This window comes from Herpailurus yagouaroundi, unplaced genomic scaffold (genome assembly GCF_014898765.1).
Source record: "Herpailurus yagouaroundi ecotype Mexico unplaced genomic scaffold, PumYag 29, whole genome shotgun sequence".
Taxonomy (NCBI): Eukaryota; Metazoa; Chordata; class Mammalia; order Carnivora; family Felidae; genus Herpailurus; species Herpailurus yagouaroundi.
In genome coordinates, this window is record NW_024412377.1 from 4832454 (window position 1) to 4847737 (window position 15284).

The 15284-nt window shown below is 43.6% G+C and overlaps 1 long non-coding RNA gene across 1 annotated transcript in view; it reads left to right on the forward strand.

Annotated features, from left to right (window-relative positions):
• The window catches only part of LOC121042412 (uncharacterized), a 29102-nt gene extending 14750 nt beyond the window's left edge, over positions 1–14352 (forward strand). Inside the window, exons 2-4 of the long non-coding RNA XR_005796182.1 lie at positions 13083–13138; positions 13584–13669; positions 14175–14352. This is a non-coding gene — a long non-coding RNA (uncharacterized LOC121042412). The remainder of the gene's footprint in view (positions 1–13082; positions 13139–13583; positions 13670–14174) is intronic.
• Positions 14353–15284: the final 932 nt, after the last annotated feature.

Consider the following 15284-nt stretch of genomic DNA (forward strand, 5'->3'; position numbering starts at 1 on the left):
TGGCCGGACTTAGAATAATTTATGCATTTTCTAAAGTTTCCCCGACTGATGATGGTGAGGAGAATAAAGTCACTAAAGCAATTGCCGTGTTAATAGACAAGAGCTTGAAACCTGAAAACGCTGCAGGCTGGAGAAGTCCGTCTTCTGTCACACAGGGTAGTTTTCACTTCTGCCTCTAGGTTTCCAAAGGAATATGAATTGGTAATCAGCATGTTTCATATTCATCATGCCATCAAAATGCATATTTGAACGAAGGCCTCATTTAATAAACCATGAAAATATTCATGACAGTTGTGGTGTAATTAGGGTATGCAGTTTTCATATTTTTATTGAGGTATAATTACTTGTAGCAAAATGCGCGGATCTTAAGTGCGCTCGCTGATGAGTGTTTAAAAATGTACATATCCACGGAGCCAACATCCAATCAAGGCAGAGCATTGCCTTCACCCTAGAAAGTTTCTTCGTGTCCCTCAACAGTGTGTTCCCCTCCTGCACCCAGAGCTGGGTTATATTCCCGCAGATCAGCCCTTGAACTTTATAACAGTGGGAGCATAGAGAACATACCCATGTCTGGCTTCCTTCGCTAGGCATATTGTTTTTGATATTCATCCCTATGTGTGCATCCATAGTTCATTTCTTTACAGTGCTGAGTAATATCATTGCATGAATATACTTCTCTTTGTTTACTCATTCTCCGGTTGATGGGCATTTGAGGTGTTCAAATTTCTGGCTACTATGAATAAAGCTACAAAAAACACTATGATACAGATGTGTGTGGGCATATGTTTTCATTTCTGCTGGAAAATTATCTTCAGGTGGAACTAGTGGGTCATAAGGTAACTGGACACTCAATTTTAGGAGAAACAGCCAGTTTTCCATACTGGTTGTACCGTGGCACATTCCCACCAGGATGCGTGAGATATCTAGTCTCTCTTGGTCTTCTCCAGCATTTGGTGTTGAAAGTCGGGTAAATTTAAACCATTCTAATGATGTGTGGCAGTGTCTTATTCTGGTATTAATTTGCATTTCCCTGATAACTAATGGCGTTAAAAGACATCTTTTCTTGTCTCTTTAGCAATGCTTGTGTCCTCATTTGTGAGGTATCTACCTAAGTCTTTTGACAAATTTTTTTGACAATTTTTAATTGGCTTGCTTGTCTTTTGTTTTTGATATGCACGAATTCTTTATATAATTTGGGTTCAAGTCTTTGAATATATATATATATATATATATATATATACTGTGAATATTTCTGCTAGACTCTAATTTGTCTTTTTCATTTTTAACAGTCTTTTGAAGAGTAGAAATCTTTTATTTTGATGGTCTAGTTTAGCTTTTTTTTTTTTTTTTTTTTTTTTTTTGGCCTTCCTGTTAGAGTTCACGCTTTTGTAATCTCTCTAAGAAATACTTCCTACACAGGTCACAAAGACATCTACTCCCTTTTCTTGTAGAAGCTTTGTCGTTTCAGCTTTTCGTAATGTTTATTTTTCGAGGGAGAGAGGGAACACAAGCGGGGCAGGGGCAGAGGGGAGGGGGACAGGGACAGAGGATCCAACGTGGGCTCTGCGCTGACAGCAGTGAGCCCAATGTGGGGCTTGAACCCGCGAACTGGGAGATCATGACCTGAGCCGGAGTTGGATGCTCAACCGACTGAGCCACCCAGGTGCCCCTATAATTTTAGCTTTTAAATTTTGTCTGGAATTCATCAATGCCTGTCAAACTTCATGTTAGATATGGGTCAAGCTTAAGTTTTTTATAAACGGATATATAGTTGTGCTGGCATCATTTGTTACACAGGCCTTCCTTTCCGCATTGAAATACGTTGGTACATTTGTCAAAATTAATTTTGCTGCATATACGCAGATAGAGACTTGATTCAGTTCATTAGATCTGTTCATCCTTACACCCGAATCACACTGTCTTGACCATAGGGTGGCTTATAGGAAGTCTTAAAATAAGGAAAGCATGTCCCCCAAATTTATTCCTCTTTTTCAAGGTTGAGTTTGCTGAGTTCTTTAGCTTTCCACATCAATTTGGTATTTGGTATGATCTCAAAAAAAAAAAAAAAAAAAGCCTGCTGGGATTGTTAAGCTATGCATGTTAAAAGTTCCTCTTCCCTATGCATATATTCCAAGCAGTTACAACAAAGTGGTGGGTTAACCCAGTTCCCCAAGTATGGTAGGGAGAGAACTGCCCTCCTACCCCTGCAAAATCTTTGTGATAGGTCGGCAAGGTCAAAACTTTTCTTCTTTCTTTTAAAATTTTGAATGCTTATTATTTATTTTTGAGAGAGAAAGAGAGACAGAACATGAGCGGGGGAGGGTTAGAGAGAGAGGAAGACACAGAATCCGAAGCAGGCTCCAGGCTCTGAGCTGTCAGCACAGAGCCTGATGCGGGGCTTGAACCCACGAACCATGAGATCATGACCCGAGCCGAAGTTGGACTCTCAACCAGCTGAGCCACCCAGGTGCCCCAAGGTCAAAAGTTGTCTTAATTCGAAATTGAAGGGTTAACATCATTAAGATGGTGAGTTAGGTTGCTTCTGACTTCAGCCCCTCACCAGGAGACCAACTAGCATCTATCCAGAAACAAGACACCATTGAGAAAATGCCAGATCCTGGGGGTGAGGCTGGAGCACCCCTTGGACCACAGAGACCGAGAAGAACCAATGAAAAGGGTAAGAGCAGCAGGTACACTCTGACCACATCGCCCCTCCCCCGGCCGGCACTGCAAGGCACCCAGAGGGCTCCCCAGGCCTATGGTTTCTCCAGAAAGACCATACTGTAAGGTCTCACTTATATCCGGAATCTAACAAAACAGAACTCCTAGAAAACTGACCTGGAAGGAATTTTTTGAGTTTGGGTGCAGTAACAAAGAAGGCTAGGCACAATCATCAAAGAAATCTATTCAAATATCCCTCCCTTTCTCAGCTGAATATCTATATGAGGCCAGATTTTCTTCGTCTATTTCAACCGAAATGACCTATCCGGATCAGATTGAACACAGAAGCAGATGAAAAACCCACAGATACTCTCATCTGCTTCTCTCTCTGTTACGATAGTTATCATAAACCAGCTTGCATGCAGATGGGTTGCTGCGAAATGAATTTCACTCTTACGTACAACGACAGCTCTACCTTTTCATTTGGGATCACCGTCCTGCACAAAATGCTTTCCTGTTTCCAGACTCAGATCTTCAAAGTTCTGTGCTTCATGCATCAAAAAAGCTTTAAAAATGCTCTTCGCATTCCGTACAATCCAACTGCAACTTTTTTCTAAAAAGGAAAATCTAAGCTATAATAGTTATTCCCCCGCAAAAATGGTCGTGGCCCTCTGGTGTATAAATGTATTGTGAGTTCGTGTTCCACGTGCTTTGAAAGGCTGCCATTTTTCAGGGCGAACAGGCACCTTCTCACATAATCATGAGTAAGGAAGGCCTGTAACTTTGGACCCAGGACACGGATAAAATGCAATGACATATCTGATGCACCCACTGGAAAACACAGTACCAAGAAGAAAGAGACAAACTCGGGAAGGCTCTCCTGTAAAACTACCTGCAGACGGTGGCCTGTATCAGGATGAGGGCAATGGAATCCCACAGGACTGAGTGGTGAGGACAGGCGCCTCAGAATCCCAGGCTCTGGGGGAACCGGTGACATAGCTGTCACAGGTGGAAATTGTCATCTTGTCCTCAGGTGACGCCCGCGGTGATGGGCATCCGCCAGTCCACGAGGCAGCTGGCTCCATAGGTTACAGCTTTCACCGGCAAACTTGACTTCCTGGAACTAACTTTAAATCTCCTTCCCGCAGCCTCCACTGCCTTTCCCTTACATTAAAAAGGAGCCAAGCAAATAGCATGTTCTAGAGTCCACTTCCTATGAGCTGACCCCGGAGCAAAGCAGGATGCTGCATATGAGAGATCGTTCCTGGGTCAGCCACAGTCAAAACGGGAAAAATCCATTAACCTATTTTCAGTGATAATGGACTCAGAATAGTCCTCTTGTCTTTGGAAGAGTAGAAATGTAATGTGTCCTTCTAAATTAGAGTGCTGGCTTCTCAACAAACTAAGAGTTCACGCCCCCTCCCTCTCTGGTTCGGTTGAGGGAGATATTGGAATAAAACCAACAATTCGATCATGCCTACATCAGTCGCATTGGATAATTCCTGCGGCCGCTGGTAGTTTGACCTCAGAAGGAACATTCTTCTGCAAAAGGATGGAGGAAGTGCTTAGGGATTGCTGGATTTCATTCAGGAGTGGAGATGTTCCTTCCCAACGCCTCAGATCCCCCCCTTACTCACTTATATAATGTTTAGAGATTGCCAGACACATAAGTAAACATATACGGGCCCGGATGGCCTTCAGGAAGACACAGCGTAGTGAAGCAGGAAGAGAGAGAGATTTACTGGCAGAAACACACTCTGAAAGTCCTCTGGCGCTTACTAATGAAGCTGTGTTGAATTCCTTACTCTTCCTTCCTTCAAGCACAAGTACATATAAGATGGCTTATGTCACAGGGTCCCTGCTGTTCTCCAACCAGTAGTTGTTGGGAGCCAGGGTGTGCCAATTGCTCAGAGAGTCCCAGAGGACAGAGCAGCGGACAAGAATTAGTGAGTACAAATAAATACGACGCCTCACAACACGCACACAGGGTTTCTAAGGGTGCCAGGCGCTGCTCCAAGCACTTACGAATATTACTCCATTCAATCCTTGCAATTACTCTAGCAGGGACATATTGTGGCAGAGAGAGTCAGGAACGTGCCCAGAGCTATACTTCCAGTAAGAGACGGAGGCTACAGTCTACGAGAGTGGCCTTTCAAGTTTATTTTATTTATCCCCAACGCAAAATCAGAAATACTTCGACATCGCAACTCAGCAGACACTCGTGCATGTATGCGTGCACACACACGCACACGCACAGAACAAGGGATAGTTTCACAATACTTATTTTTACCAAGTGTCATGCACTCTTGAACTTTCTGTCCTCTTCCGGTGCCTTCTGATTTTGCTAAAACTTTCCACCACCATTCACCGAACTGAGTCGTGAGTCCCACCCTCCTAGGTCATAGGCTTGCAGCTGAAAATCCGTGGTTCCTGGCGGGGGCCTGGTAGGATATCAAAGGCACCATCGCAAGGTAATTGTAAGCTTTCCGGTGTGGTGTGGAAACTCCAAGGAGGGAGAGAAGCCCTCTGTCCTGAGGACCACGCGGCCAGAGGTAAAAGCCCGGAAGAGCTTTCTCGGGGGTGTGGAGAAGTCTGTGTTCAGGCTCTGGAGCAGGCAGGAACTTGGCCCAGTGAGGAAAGAGGAGAAGGCTCGTGTGTTGTGAGGCAGGAGACGCCAGCACCTGCTTTGAGGCTATGATGAGGGTGACAGAGGAGACAGAGGCTGTGACAGAGCAGAATCCTGGTAAATGTGTTGGCATCGGTGGGGACAGAAATGCATCGATGGGAGGACCAAGGCAGAAGCCACCCTGAGGGGTGAGCTACAGAAACAAATCACCAGGGAAGGATGTGCAGAAGGGCGAAGATGAGGCACAGAAATGATCTAACTTGACCTTGCACTTCGTTCTGTGCAGCACGAGCCATGGTTGGGGAGTCCCGTGGGCCTCAAGTGCTGTGGTGGCTGCCGTTGGGGCCCCTTCCCGGCTGTGATGATGGCTCACAGCCGCCATCATTTCTGCAGTATTGCTCTCAGCAGGATGGGAACTGCCTTGCTCTGAGGTCACACGTCCCTTACCCTGGCAAGTAGCAGCTGTCAGCAGCCTGTGGCCAACTGCCACCATGTATCAAAGGCTGGCCTCCTGGCCTAAAATGGGATAGCTGTGTGGTGTAGTTGATGGACCCAGCTGAATTTACTCCGAGTCGGAATCCCTTCCTTACCTACCTTTCTCTCCTGGTCTTATCCTGCTTTCCCTCACCCCCTCCCCTGAGAGCTCTCTCATTAAATCACTCTCCCAAGAACCCCTGTCTTAGACTTCGCTTCTAGGAAACCTGACTTAAAACATGCATGATAAACAGACACGATTGGTGAAGCTAGACAGGAAAGTGGCCTAACGTTACGGACGGATACCATATGGAACTTAATTAATATGCAATTTCTTTACCTGAACTTCACGTTGTGGCCAGTACTGACCTTTGAGTTGTTACTGACCTAGGAAATCGCTATGACCATTCTAGGGATGCCAGAAACACCCTCTCTGTTCCCATGTGCCTTCTGTACAAACTCGTCCCCTCGCCCCGGAATTGGCAATTCGCCGTAGCGCAGGGCCTTCCTCGGCACCAATGCCTAGCTGGTTGGTCTCCATCCAACCTGAGGCACGCTGATTTGCTCTCAAGACCTCCCACGAAGGGACTTAGAAGTGACACGATGTCATTTCAGGGGTGGGTGGCTAAGTCTGAATCAGGTACAAGTGGATCAGAGAAGGAAGGCCAAATGCACAGCAGAGAGGAAGATGGCCACAGAGATGCAGAGTGAAGCAGGCTTGCGTTGGCAATGACCCCAGAAAAGGAACGATGCAGTGGTTCCTGGTCCCCGACGCATCTGCCAAACTTGCACTTACTCGCCTGCTGGGCTTTAGGGATCTGCTTGGCTTTAACCATCCAAGAGATGAGCTGCCTTTTTTAAACCAATTCTTGAATATGAGTGACAATGAGAATCAAGATAACCATGATACTTCATTAATAAAGGCAGTATAACATATACATACAGCTGGCCCTGAACAATGCAGGGGTTGGGGATGCTGACCCCCTGCAAGGCTGAAAATCTATATAGAACTTTTAAGTCCCCCACAACTGAACTACCAATAGCCTACTGTTGGCTGGAAGCCTTACCAATAACATGAATGGTTGATTAACACATATTTTGTATGTTAAATGCATTATACACTGTATTCTTACAACAAAAAGTAAGCTAGAGAAAAGAAAATGGTATAAAGAAAATAATAAAGAAGAGAAAATACATCTGCAGGACTGTAATGTATTTAGTTAAAGAAAAACAGAAAGAAAGAAAGAAATCAACTGCGTATACGTGACCTGTGCCGTTCACACCTGTGTGAAGGGTAAACCGTGGTTGAAGATTAAATTGATTTAATATATCAGCTCATGTTGAGATAGTTACACGGACATCAACATTGCTTCCTGTATCCAAACGGCAAAGTCATGGAGTTGACTTACTCAAGAATATATTGTTTAAATATCTACATATTCTCTTGGGGTAAGAGATTAGGGACAATAATCCTATGACTTCTTTATTACCTAACTCAGTGTATTGAAGGGGCAACTACTTGATTCTTAGCTCAACAGGGATGAATGGGGTCAAGCCATGTGATCCGTTACCTTAATTCTAGAATGAATCATCTATTCATCCCGAGTCAGGTCCTGATACGGTGCAAATACAGTCAAGTGTCCCTACTGCAGCCAAGACTTAATTGACTGCAGAGAAATAGTCAGTGATCACAGGTATTTATGGGTAAAATATTTCTTCCTGCATACTTACAAAGAACAGAGAAAGGGGAAAAGTGTCAGAGTGGCAAGGTCTTGCACGATGAAATAAAATTCAAATGTTCAGCCCCTGCTTCTGGAGGAGCTCAGAATGAAGTTATTTGCATCGTATTCCTTGCTGGGTCTTTTTATCCTGTATCAAATGGAGGTGCGTGCCCCAGGGGGGAGTCCAACAATTCATCTTGATACGTTTCAGATCCCAGAGGGCTTCCCTGAATTTTTATTTAAAAAAAGGTTTAGAGAACTGAAAGAGCATGATTCCTGACTTATTCATTCCCTCCTAGCTGGTGGAGAACAGGTTTAATTTCTGTTGACAGTTGGGGATAAATTACATTCAGAGGTAAGTGTTTTATGCAGCACAATCCCTTATCTTTCAGAAGTAGAGATGTCCCCAGCAGAGTCGCAAAGCTCTGCTGACAGGCGATGTATGTCCGTAGTTAATTCCTAAGCCAAATCTTAATTCCTCGAGAATGGTTATCAGGTGTTTCGTGAGCTATGTCCAAAAATGACCTATTTCTCGTTAATTCACAGTGAACACTTGGAGCGCGGTACCCTGGTGTGTAAATGGGATGGCTGTATTTGCAAAAATAATGAGAGTATTCTCATTATTGTTTCTAGTCCTTGACTTAGTTTCAGTTATTTAGTTGTTTTCAGGATTTTTTTTTAAATTTTTTTTCAACGTTTTTATTTATTTTTGGGACAGAGAGATACAGAGCATGAACGGGGGAGGGGCAGAGAGAGAGGGAGACACAGAATCGGAAACAGGCTCCAGGCTCTGAGCCATCGGCCCAGAGCCCGACGCGGGGCTTGAACTCATGGACCGGACCGCGAGATCGTGACCTGGCTGAAGTCGGACGCTTAACCGACTGCGCCACCCAGGCGCCCCCAGTTGTTTTCAGGATTTAAAAAGTCATTATAAAAGGAGTGCATAGTCTTTTTAGAAAATGCAGAAGGGAAGGAGGTGCAATGATAAGGAAATAAAAAGTCCTCTGTAATTCTGCCACGCACAGTGTATTGTGATAATGTATTTATTTGCTTGTGTATTCACTTTAAAATTTTGGAATAATTCGCTTAAAATTGTAGAATAATTTCCCAATGTTATATTTTGAGTGAAAACATGATCATTAGGGGTGGTATATCTTTTGAGTACCCTATCTCATCTTACCCTTATGGATACTGAATAACTCGAAATACTGCATTTTTTCTTTTTTTTTCTTCCTTCCTTCTTCTCTCCCTCCCTCCCTCCCTCCCTCCCTCCTTTCTTTCTTTCTTTCTTTCTTTTTCTTTCTTTCTTTCCTTCCTTCCTCCTTCCTTCCTTCCTTCCTTCCTTCCTTCCTTCCTTCCTTCCCTCTCACCCATCCTTCTATCCATCCATCTATCCATCCATCCATCCATGTATCTATCTAAAATCTATTAACAATCTGCTTGTTGTCTTTGGGCTAATAAATAAAGTACTATAACAAACTATAACAAAAAATACAATAACAAGATGCTATAGGCTGGGGGCTTATAAACAACAGAAATCTGTCTCCCACAGTTATGGAAGCTGGGATATCCAGGATCAAGGCACCCCAGAGTCAGTGTCTAATGAGAATCTGACTTCTGATTCCTAGGTGGCTGTCTTCTCGCTGTGACCTCACATGGTCAAAGAGGTTAGGAAGCGCTCTGGGGTCTTTTACAAGGACACTAATTCCATTCACGAAGGCCTCACCCTCATGGCCTAATCTCTTCCTAAAGGCCCCACCTCCAGATACCCTCACATTAGGTTTCAACATATGAATAGGGCAGGGGGTGGGGAGCAGTGGGATTTGGGGGCATAGTCTGTAGCATTTAACATAGACTTTGAATATATTTCCTCCAGCTTGTCATTTGCCTTTTAATGTATACTACGATTTTACTGGTACCTGTGTTTAAATTTAGAGTTGTTTCATGTCTTCTTTTGTGACTTCTTTCATTTGGTTTTATACTTTGAAATCACATGAATGATAAAATGCCCATAGATACTTTGATTTAGTTAATATATATTTTTTTATTTTATTTAAGGAAAGTGATACCAACTAGTGGTAAAAATCTCAAGCACTGGGAGAGTTAACGCCCTGTCTCCCCCTGCACAACCCTGCCCCAAGCTTTGAACACCCATTCTGCAAAAATCATGGCACTCAGCAGTTCCTACCCTCCAAAGATTGTCTTTTAGCGTACACACTTTTCTTAATCTCATTTTCCTTTCTATTGTGTTCATTGTAAATTAGCAAGCCTGACTGAAAATGCTAGAATAAGGCAACTCGATCCTACTTTCTCTGTCCAGGAAGCAATCTCAAGCACTCGTAGATTTTCAAAGGTTCTTTAACAATTTCAAGCTTGCATCAGAACCATGTCCTGGTTTCCATTTCACCATAGCTTTGTCTTGTGTTTTAGATCTCCATGAACATGCATTTCCAAATTACCCCATTATCTAATTCAGTTATATTTATTCACTGGTATTATTCTGGTCTTTGAGAGTTCAGTCAAAAACAAAGTATTTTCACATCTAGTTATTTATACACATGGGATCATACAATACTTCGTGTATACATGGAGTATCATACATGTATACTTCTCTGCAACTTGCATTTATACTTTGTATCTTTAACATTTCCCTATATAAGTAGATCTGTATTATTCTTTTTAAAGGCCATCCACCATTCCATTAAAAGTAACTATGTTTCATTAGTTAATTCATTAGTTTCCTGTTGGTAGACATTTAGATTTTCCCTGTTTTTTAATATTGCAAAAGTGCTATTACTAACATCTTTATATGCATATGTTTATGTATACTCATATGTCTATAGGAAATAGTTTTATAAGTACTACATGTAAATTTTAAATGTTGATAGATATTATCAAATTATCCTTCCAAAAAGTTCATTCCGATTCATGATTTTCTGCCAAAAGTTCATGAGAGTTCTTTTTCTCTCTCATTCTCTTTAATGCTGTATATTATAAGCTTAAAATATTTGCACAGGTAATTGCTGAAAAATGGTGCCATAGTATTGCAAGAATTTGTACTTATTTTGAGTAATAACTGTGATATTAGGCTGGTAATTAAATATTTTAGCCTCTTGTAATGTCCTGCCTTTCTTTATTCTTTGCCCATTTTTATTAGGTACTTTGTCTTTTTGTTGTCAACATGAGAGAGATTTTTTTGATCAGAAATTTCTATTATTATTAGCATTTTATCTCTTTTCTTTTGACTTGGTGTATCATGTCTTTTTTCCCTCATAGAAATGACAAGTTCTTTTTTTCAAAAAAAAGTTAAGTTTATTTATGTGTGTGTGTGTGTGTGTGTGTGTGTGTGTGAGAGAGAGAGAGAGAGAGAGAGAGAGAGAAACAGGGAGAGAGAGAAAATCCAAACCAGGCTTCATAGTGTCAGTGCAGAGGCCGATTCAGGGCTTGAACCCTGAGATCCTGACTTGAGCTGAAATCAAGAGTTGGACGCTTAACAGACTGAGCCACCCAGGAGCCCCGAAATGACAAGTTCTGTATAGTCAAATATATCAGTCATTTCCATTAGGGATTGTGGGTTTCTCTTCCTGCCTAGATAGGAATGTCGAACACAAACCTTTCAGCTCTTCACATTCTCCCGACCATCTTTTTCCTTCTCGAGGTGTCTCCTGCCTTCACCACCAACTTTGCTGCACTCCCTGAGGCTCCCCGAATTCAGGCTAAGTTGCTGAAATGCCACATCACAAGGCATGGACCCGGCTTTCTGGAGATGGTCCCTGATGGACTAGATAACACTACCTGGGGGCATGGGGCAGATACCTACCCGTGCAGTGAATCTGGAGCAATGGGAAAAAGGAGACGGGAGGAAACTTCTCTGAGATTCCCTCAGCACCACTTCCTTCCTTCTGTGGATACCTCTGAGATCTGATTCTTCCTAAGAGCCAGTTCAGGGGCCACATCTGCACCGCTGCCTGCCGTGCCCCCTCCCAGCTCACTGGGAGGCAGTGACATTGGGTAATGCGTGGCCTGCATTACTGCCCTGCCTTCCTCCCCCCTCCTCCCTCTCTCCTGACCCTCTACACAGCATCCAGCCCTTTGTATAAAACCTGGGCGAAGGCATTTGACATCGGAGGTCGTTCCAGATAATAGCTCCCAGATGTAAGGCAGTTCCCAGACCCAGAGTGCACTGATTGGAGGAGACAAAGTATCTGACAATGGCACCGGGGCCGATTTGTCTACAATTACAGTGGAATGTCCAACCAGCAAGAAACAGACTACTGGTGAGCTCTGTGTGTGCCATCATCCCTCTGGAGAACCGGCCAAGACTTGTTGGCAGATTGATTACATTAGATCCCTTCCGCCTTGGAGGGAAAATGGTTTCTTCTTGAAACTGTACCGAAGAAGTCTCTTGTTGTGAAGGTACACACCTCCTGAGAAGGCTCTTCTCTCTGTTTGTGGAAACGTCAATGAAAAACATTGACCAAAGGAGTAGAAAACATTAATAGATTAATAGTGTAGTTCATGTGGACAGGAGGTACTAAAAATATGGCTGGTGAGAGGGTCAAATATTTAAGGATTCTAAAAAATATATATTTAAGGATTCTATACTTCCTTATTTTATAAATATTGTAACAGAGAAATTCATTTTACACAACTAGTAGGATTCTACAGAAGAAAACAGAAAAAGATCAAGATGTTACTTGTTCAAATATCAAAAACTGTGCTGATTTTGAGTAGCTATGTCGTGGTGTGTATATTACGTAATTCAAGGCCAAGGATACCTTCACTGAGCAGAAACAATAAGTCTTTGCCCCTCCCTTGTTTCCTGACCCCAACGTGGCGCATCTGTTCCCAGCAGCCACTGGATCTCTGAACACCAACCCTATGAACCCCCCATCAAGTGGTGAGTGAGATGGAATGGTGAATTCATGGAGCATCCTCCATACCTGATTTATGAGAATTCTAAAACCAGTTATTCATTGGTTTTCGTCTAAAGCGAGCCTTTTTTGTGCTCAGGACTGCATTAATTTGTGTGGCCTATAGATGTGGGCAAGCACATCCAGTTCTGTGGCTGTATCAGAAAATACACAAAATGTATATATTCCCTGCCTCATAGACATCACTCGAACATTTTTCCTTCTCATTTTATTATGGTTTATTTTATTTTCCCATTATCTGCCAGCAGGAAATGACAGTATAATTTTTAAATAACTTTTTCATGTGTTGAAAGGATTTGGGCTGGGGCGCCTGGGTGGCTCAGTCGGTTAAGCGTCGACTTCGGCTCAGGTCATGATCTCACGGTCTGTGAGTTCGAGCCCCGCGTCGGGCTCTGTGCTGACAGCTCGGAGCCTGGAGCCTGCTTCGGATTCTGTGTCCCCCTCTCTCTCTGCCCTTCCCTCCCTCACACTCTGTCTCTCTCTGTCTCAAAAATAAATAAAAAACATTGATTAAAAGAAAAAAGAAAGGATTTGGGCTGCCTTTTATGGCTAACATGTCAAATTAGGAATAAACATATTCTGTAAATGCGAGGTGCTAAAAGCATCTTTGGATGCTAGCCTAAGAGACCCCGCTTCTTATCATAAGTTCTCTCTCTTCAATTCCAGGATGATGCTTTTCCCGCTGGCTGTGAAGACACGGCCCAAGGCTGCGCAGTCACACGGTCAGTAGAAGTCTATGTTTGCTTCACTCCAGAGCCCTTGATCTTCTCCTACCATCCTTCTTGTCCAAGGTAGCGGTACCCGACCTCAGCAAGCTCCCGCTGTCCTCACCACAGCTTCCATATTGCCCCCCGAGGGACAGCGCGCAGGATTCTCCTTCCCCCGAGCTGCTCACTTGCAGCCCTCCTGCTTGGACCGTTTCTTCCCGTCTCGGTGACACACTCACCTTTAGTTTTGTCACCTTCGATTTCAGTCCGGCACAGCTCTCCCAGGATACCTGTCCTCCCTCCCTTCCTTTCTCTTTCCCGTTCTTCTTCATGACTGTACTTTTCCGAAAGAGGCTCCAACAGTGACAAATCAGCAGTGACAAATCAGCCCCAACAGTGACAAAATCTAAGAACGGTGTTACCGATAACACTCTTATGTTGACGATGATTCCCAAACCAGGCTGATGTCCCTGGAGGGCTCTTGTCCAGAGTATCCAGGAAATGCTTCAAACCTCGGGGGAACTTTTCCAGAAGACGAGCTTTGGGGTAAGGCAAGTGACAACAACTTCCTGGGGGGCAGAGAAACAAAGAAGGGAGAAGGAAGGGAAACAAATGCACAGCCGCGAGCTCGTGTCTCTCTTGCACTGTCTCTGCCACACTCTTACTGCTCATTGCCTGACTCCTTTCCTCACCACCACCCCCCCACCTTCCACCAGCCACCATCACCACCTTACATTCTTGCAAAATTTCCTTTTTCCCCAGCTTTCAGCTGCATGCGAGTTCTTCTCAGCAGTAATGGTACTTACATGCACTTCAGACACAAAAACAGTAGCCCAGCCATGTTCAGGCATGAAGACCACAGTTCAGCCCTATTGGGAAGGGGAACTCTTCAAACACCTTGCAGAAAATCTAGCTAGCAAAGGGTCACTGGTGGTCATTGTTTCCTGGATTGGCATGGCTGCAGTGACTGGATGCCCCATCTGCCTCAGTCACTTTCACGTCTCACTCATCTCTGTGGTGTCTCCGTCTCTCCTCATTGGCAACGTTGCAGAAGCCCGTAAGGAATCGTTTTGTTTTCCATCATTCTGGGGCTGACGCAGTCAACAATAACGAAGTGATGGCAGAGCCCCACCGCTGGTACCAATTTCACGAAGGCACCGAGAGTGAATCACGATGCACATTTTGAATCATATCTGACTGGTGGCTCTGTTATTCCGAGTGCCGTGCTAATAAGGCAAGTTTGGTTTCGATGCGTTCCAGTTTTACATCTTCATAACTTCATCTCATAAGTCCCAAACAGTCTTCTCAAATATGTATTATCTTTTCATAAAAGGAAAATGAAAAAGTGTTACTGAATTTGCCATAGAAAGGACAAGTCCCAGTAATGGCACGACCAATGATGGTTTTGCATATAGAGACGCTGTTCATTTTCCAACACGCAGTGATCTTTTTATTGCCTTACTTGGACGCTCTCGAGGTTTCTCTGTGTTTTTCCTAAGTTAGGTTATAAAATTGGAGACACCCCTCCAGGAAGTTTAATTATGGTCGTTTTCGTGGTTGTGGACTATATGCTCACCTTGGAGGGGTCTAAATCATCCAAGTGAATGGAGTGATTATCATGGGCTGTACGTGTATACTCAGATGATTTAGAAAATGCTGTTTAAACACTCATAGCTGGGGCACCGTTGTGGCTCAGTCGGTTAAGCATCTGACTGGCTCAGGTCATGATCCCACGGTTTGTGAGTTCGAGCCCCACGTCGGGCTCTGTGCTGTCAGCGCAGAGCACTCTTTGGATCCTTTGTCCCCCCATCTCTCTGCCTGTCTTCTGCTCTCTCTCTCAAAAATAAATAAACATAAAAACATAAAAAAAAAAAAACAAAAAACAACTCACAGCCGTTATATGATCGATTGGTCCTTCAAATTCCAAACTTCTATCAAATAACAAATCATATTCCTTGAAGACAAAGGTCGGGAATATATTTCCTATACGATTTAGGTTGGCATAATCAAATGCATGTGCACATACACACAACAAGAATTATGGTGCAAGGTGCAGGAAGGGTACATAAATCCCAGAGTAATTAATGCCCCTGCGCTCACACGGACCTTTCTGGACAGGTCTCTAATGAAAACAACCATCGAAGACTATCTGAAAAACTCA